The sequence below is a fragment of the Cryptomeria japonica genome, chromosome 10, assembly GCF_030272615.1.
Source record: "Cryptomeria japonica chromosome 10, Sugi_1.0, whole genome shotgun sequence".
NCBI classification, from domain to species: domain Eukaryota; kingdom Viridiplantae; phylum Streptophyta; class Pinopsida; order Cupressales; family Cupressaceae; genus Cryptomeria; species Cryptomeria japonica.
In genome coordinates, this window is record NC_081414.1 from 263,291,709 (window position 1) to 263,298,940 (window position 7,232).

The window sequence follows — 7,232 nt, forward strand, 5'->3', positions numbered from 1 at the left end:
TTGATTGTTTGGAATAGTTTTGATGTTCTGACTCAAATTTTGTCTAATGAAGTCAACTGAAGATCCAAAAGGGTGTTTAAAATTGATGTTTAAACTTTTTCAAAAAGGTTTAGTTTTGCTCTTTGTTTTCACAGTTTTATCTATGCACTAAGACAGAGACTGGATGTGCTAAAGTTTGACTCAGACGGGTTGTTTAAAACCACTAATGCGCTAAACTATCTGTGTCACGTGCTAAGACAATGTTTTGACTTATGTTATTTAGGAATGGTTATGCGTTAATCTATCCTGAGTATGTGCTAAATTTTAGACTCAAAGCGCTACAATTTGCCCCCAATGCGCTAATATGTCTTGAAGAAGCGCCAATGTTTAGATGCCAAATGTTCAGACTGTTATGCGTTGTTTTTGAGAATGAATGCGCTAAGTTTCAGCTTCTGTGTGCTAAAGTTTTCTCCAGATGTGCTAGGATGTTGTTCCTACATGCTAAAATGCCCTGTTTTGTTTTGCTTGTGGGTTTTTCTAGAAATTTTAACACTTTCTTAACTTTGATAGATGATTTTTTGAAGTATAAAATGCAAACACAACATGAAAAAGACAACCATTTTTGCTTATTCTAAACAAAGAGTGTATGTTCTGTGAGGATGTGTTCAAATCCCCAATGTTTTCACAGGTTTGGATACAAATAATACATTTCAAGCAAACTCTTTATTCAAAGGTCATCAATAATATCATAGCCCACTAGTCTCGATACTCCATCAACTCAAACAACCATGTCACCCCCTAGGGGGCACCTGTTTTTTTTCTTCCTTTTACCAGAAATTAACCCAAAGTGAATTGCTTCACAATTGAGTAGCTATCTTGGGAGATATATGGTGAGTAATCTTGGGGGCAGATTCTTCCCCACCCTTGCACTATGATATTGAAGATGCCTAGATACTGACTCAGCTCAAGGTTTCTATTTCTAAGGTTCATAATCAATCTTCATGTTCGGTCGTTAGTGATAAACTCCCTTGAGAGGCTTCCCAACCTTTAGAACAAAGGATTTACGTATCCTAAAGATACTAGGGGAAGGCTAATCATTGCGCAAACCGTTGAAAGGGACTTTTGTCAACCTCCACTTTTGATTATAGTGGGTTGGAACACTTGGCGATAAAGTCGTTTCCCGCTTACGTTGTTCCCCTCTCACCGACCTTTTAAATGGCGCTCTAAGAGCAACTCGGGAGGGCAGGCCTACTAAAGGTTGTAAATGCTTGAAATATCAAAAACATAAGAGTGGTTTGGCTTTTTGGTCACCCAGTTAAGGGGAGAGCATATACCTTCCATTTTCGAGACAAGGCACAAAATGATTTGTTTTAATCCCACAATTCAGTTATTTGCTAATTCTAGTGGGAGATGTTGCTCCAAAAAGGCATGGTGTTCTTTTTAACTCTCAAATCAATGATTTTTTAAGCTAAGTAATGAAATTCGGGTCAACAAAGCAAATTTTTGAGATGGTCAACAAAATGAATTTGATAGGGGAAAGATTTCCCTCTTTTTCTTTATCTAGAACTTGAAAATGAGGTTCTTTAACTTTATGTAAGAAATGAAATAGATCCTTTTAAACACCAAAGGATGGTGAGGTTCATTTTTAAACATTGCACAAATAAAAGTTGTTTTGTTCTTTTTAAAACCCCAAAACAAAGTGTTTTCTCTTCCTATGCAAGTAAAGTAAGGTTTTGTTTGTTGTTCTTTTTAAGTACTCCAAAAGAGAATGAGTTCAATTTTACTAATGAGGAAATGAAGAAAACTTTTAAATAACTTGTAGACACCTAAAATTAATATTTAATTAATTTAAGCCTATCAACATAATTAATTAATTTAATTGTATTATCCTTATTCCTCTCAGAATCAATTAAATCTAATTTAATTAATCCTGTAACTATAGTCCAATAATTAATTTATCAAATAAATTAATTATTCCCCTATTCTTCTAAAGTCGTCTCAATAATTATTTCCTCTAAACCCACTTAGTTAATTAATTCTAATTAATTAACCTAGTCATGTGATTCCTACAAATCACCTTTTCCTAATCCCATTTATCCTAATTAATCCTTCTATAATCTCTCATAATCATGCTTATCATTATTCTCCTATTTTTAATTCCCACTAATGTCACATCAACATTGAGTCTCTCGAAGAAATTCAAATGTCTTTGAATCCCTCATTGCATCCTTATTTTGGAATTTTTAATTCCTCATATTTGAAATTCAAATTTCTCCCCCCTTTTCCCAAGGAATTTTATATTCCTGTTTATTTTCCCAAGGCACCCTTGATCCATGCCTCCTATCTCAAATCAATCTCAACCATTCATAATCAAATCAATCTTGGCCCTCCATTGGCCTTCTCCAATCTATAAATTGGAGCCAATTCTCCTCACAAATCATATCCACTTCTCATGCATTGTCATGCTACCTATTTCTTCTCTAATCCTCTTCTAATCCTCCCTCAAATCTATCAAATCCTTAATCCATCATTCAAATCCAATCCTATCAAATCCTTCAATCCACCTTGTTGAGCACAAAGGAGAGCATTCTGCATCAAGCAATCAAAGGAGCACATCAAGTGGAGCATCATCAAGGGGCGCCTTCACTTCATCAAGCTCAATCTGAAGGAGAAGGTAAAATAGTAAGGTATAAACATTGCCTTCATGTTTTTTATGTGATTTGGTTTATGCTTCGTCTTCTTATGTTTTTAGTGTTTGATTTGCATATTAACAATCTAATCCACCTTGCCCCATTTTCCCCTCTTCATAACTAACTCAACCAAGTTAGAAATAGAAAAATTTAATCACAAACCTAACTTAGTAAAAGGAAAATCTCTCGATCCTGTAAACAAACATTAGTCACCTACAAATAAAAACCAGTTAGAAAACAAAAATTTTAAGGTGGACTTCTACAAGTCTAATTTTTCTATCTCTGTTACAATTCTGTTTTTCTTTTTGTATCTGTCATGTGCTAATCTACAGACCAGATGCACTATAAAATGGAATTGATGCGCTACAAAATGGAATTGATGTGCTAGCAAATAGTCTAGATGTGCTATGTTGTTGTCTAAATGCACTAAACTAGTGTTTTAAAGGGTTGAGACCTACAGGAAATAGCATAAATGATATTTGTTAAAGCTAAGTTTGGATGCACTAAAGAATGGATCAACGCGCTCAACAATCAGCCAGATGCGCCAAAGTAAAGACCGATTGTGCTATAGAATGGTATCCATGCGCTGATTCAATTTTTTCGCGTACCTACAAAGTTGGTCCTGCATCCAAAACGATTTGATAAATGGGGTTATGCCCCACGGTGGGTGCCATAAATGTATGCAGGAAAAGTGGCTCGATGAAACGAATATTACGAATTTAGGACTAGTCCACACACCAATGGTACTCTTGGTGTAAGTTATGGACTTGTATAGAATAGCTCAACTTCCCAAGGGATCTTCCATTGTTCTCTATCCCACAAGACCCCTTAAGCCAATGCCTTTGCTCTCAGATCACTGAGCAAAGTGACTTAGGGATGACAATCATGAGAATGAGGGATGTTTGATCAATCTAACATGAATGCAATCCTAATGTGCATGATATTAACGAAAGATGAACTAAACTAGCATGCATATGATGATAAGATGAAAGGATTAGTAACAAAACTATCCTAGCATGCTATACTAGTTTGAGATGATTATTATGTGATAATACAAATGCCTATTTTAAGATGCTATGAGGATTATCAAAGAGAGGCTAAATGCTTGATTAGAATGATTTAGATTAGATGCTTAGTAAAATGTCTATAAGTTTGATGCTAAAGACTTGGATGGTAAATGGAGGAAAGAGAGCTCTATTTATAGGAAAAATAGGGCAATGAAGGGTCAAGATTGGATATTCATATCAAGGGTCAGGATTGAAAGTTATCAATCCATGTTTACAATTCTCACCAATGAAATGGTGACAATTGTCAACATAAAACTGCTTGAGAGGAGATGCAAGAAGCATTAAATGCTTGAGAAGACCTCATGGTTACCTTAGAAGGTAAGGGTTAAGGTTAGGTTAAAATTACCCTTTGGATAAAGCTTTTACCCAAAGGATAAACTCTTGTGCAAGGGTTAAAGAAATAACCATGGTCAAAGAAATGAATGCTTGATGAGACCCTAGAGTTAGATGAGGGTTGAGCTAGGCAAAAAGTCTCCAACCATGTAAAAAGGTTGAGTTAACCATTAATGGTTATGTAAGAGACTTAAATGGTTAAGTTGTTGAGGACATAAAGTCTTTAATGGTTATTGAAGTCTTTAAGGGTTTGAGAAGTGACTTCCCTTTGTTTAGAGATGTGACAATATTTAGTATATGGGTTAGGCTAATTTAGAAGGGATTAGAAGAATTTAGAAGGGGTTTAGAGAGGCAAGTGGGAGATGTAGGAAAACGCAAGTGGATGGAGGGTAATTTTAATTAAAATAAATTATTTTATTTCAACAAAATAGATGTAAGTGGAGGATTTAAATAAATTAGATTTATTTATTTGAAGTGAACAATTTAATTAAATGTAAATTTTAATTAAAAGGAGTAGAAGGGGGATTTAATTAAATAAAGTGATTTATTCAATTAAATGATATGAAAGGCCTGGGTGAATTTAATTAAATAAATTGAATAACTTATTTAATCAGATAGATGAATGTGGATGATTTAAATAAATTAGATTTAATTAAATAGAGGAATAAGAATAAAATGAACATTAAATATTCATTTATGAAAGTGGTCATTTTTATACGTCTACAATACTGAAAAAATCTTGTGATATAGACAATCCACATTTGAGTCATCTCATTGCAATTGATAATAATCCAATGAAACAAGCAAACTTGTAATCACATCAATAATAAAAAAACCAAGATATCAAAGAGGATAACTAGATATATATCCAGAATCTTCCAGTCCATGAGTAATGTCAATTCTAAAAATAGATCAAATCATATCAAGTGTATCTATGGTACTTCAAATCGAGGATGTGGCTAATTCCTATGTCACATAGTGTGAAGGAAACATTCACTAATATGCAAATCCTACAAACAAATATGTTGTAATACCTTTCTCACCACTAGTCCCCATGTCTATCCCAAGCTCTTCAAACTCGGCCATAAGAATACAAACATACAGGAAGAAGAACAAGACCAAAGAGAGAACCTGCAAATCAAACCATATCCTTCTTCCACAATAACATCTACCAAGTTGTGTAAAGTAAGGTCTCCTTCACCAATTCCAAACTGAAAGGGTATCAACATGTAAAATTTAAAGTATAATGAAAATATGATAGCAATATATGTAAGTCTCTCATACTGAAGGTAGATCAAACAAACCATTCATTCCTAGAGCATAGGGAATATGTGCAAATCCACACACCAATTCTTGTACCTATCTGAATAAGACCTTAGAACTAGATCCATAGCTCAAGACCAATAACAAGAATAACAACAGAAATATGTGAAACCATGCATCTTCTCCTTAACAAGTCCTTAGAATATCCGTATTCAAAATTTAACCCATATGAGAAGACAAGATACAAAATAATAATGCATTTGATATTCAAGTCAGAAATACCTCTCAAATCATCCATTACCAAGTAGACCAAGAATGGGATTCAAGATTTCCTTGTACACACAACACCATGCATTAAAAGATAATCTTCTCTTCGGGTCCATAATAGATTCACATTCATAACCAAGTGTAGGATCCTTGGTATTTCTAATGAAATCCTCATTAAAGAGTATCTATCTCATAACAAGAGATCCTCTAGCCTCACCTAAGTCACTTGAGAATCCATGAACATCCACCTATCATTCCATGCCAACTTCAAATGCAACCCTATAAAATCACGTAGCTCTAAGAAAATGATTAAACCTTAAAACCAAAGAATATATCATGGTCTCAAAAGAACCTGCATCATGGCAACACTCTAATCTGAAACCAAGAGTATGTCATGACATAATATAAAGCATTCTCTAAACCAAAAACAACATCTCCAAATATTTGAAGATAATCATCTCTTATCAATGAAGCTAAGATGTAAAAGAACCTTCACTATATATAAAATAGAATCCACAAGAGTCCATCAAAGACACTAACAAACACTAAAGAAGATCATCCACCACCCAATGGTGAGTCTACATCACTGCCACAAGCTCCCACTAAGCTGTGTAACCAAGCTCTTCAAGCATTGTGATAACCATCTCTTTATTGAAGATCCTTTGTGGCCTTGACACAATAAAATATATCAACACTAAGAGCTTCCAAAGGGAAGAGTCAAACCACAATCACCAAACAAGAAGATATAATACTGCACATCCTTTGTCAATAGAACAAAAAATGTCAAACTCTCACTATAATATTAAAATAGAATCCAAGAGCTTTGCATGACATCAACAACCATTGTAAAAGACCATCCATCTTCTAAGATTATCCATGGCTTTTTATATATTGTAACATCAACAACTTAGAACCAAAATATTGAAACAAAGAAGATAGAACATATAATGTAACTACATAAAGCTCTCAATGAAAGTGATACCGAGTTATACATGACATCGTGACCAATATCATTATCAAAACTCCACTGAAAGTTAACAAAGCTTCTCATGCACCATTATCTACTGCTAAGATTCAAATGAGAAACTATATCACCAAAAATCCTTTTCTCATTGCAATCGACATACCAATATAATAGTGGTGATCAAGAATAATGCCTACAAAATAAAATCCACATTAGTAACATTTAATTAGAGATAATCAGGCATAACATGTGGATTTCCAAGACTCAAACACCATAATCAATGTTAGATCTGATTTGCCAAACAAATCCACATAGGAGTAATTATAGATCAGTAAGAACCCTCCAAGTATCCATGCAAACCAATAATTGTCTTCATCCAAAACACCCTGATTACAATCTTACCATAGATCTACATAGCACAGATTTTGGTTAACATGTCAAACCTACATATTCATCTCTATAAATATGAAATCCACTTAAAAATCTATACATTCACATCAAAATATGACATCTAAGAAAAGGAATAAACATAGATTTACACACCAATAGGTTTCAGGGTCACGACATCAAATATGATGCCAAATCAGCCCATTTGTTGTCAAGGTGTCCAAAACAACCCCAAAAAAATGTGAGACCAATAGTCATGCATCTGGGGCCCCCATACTTGTG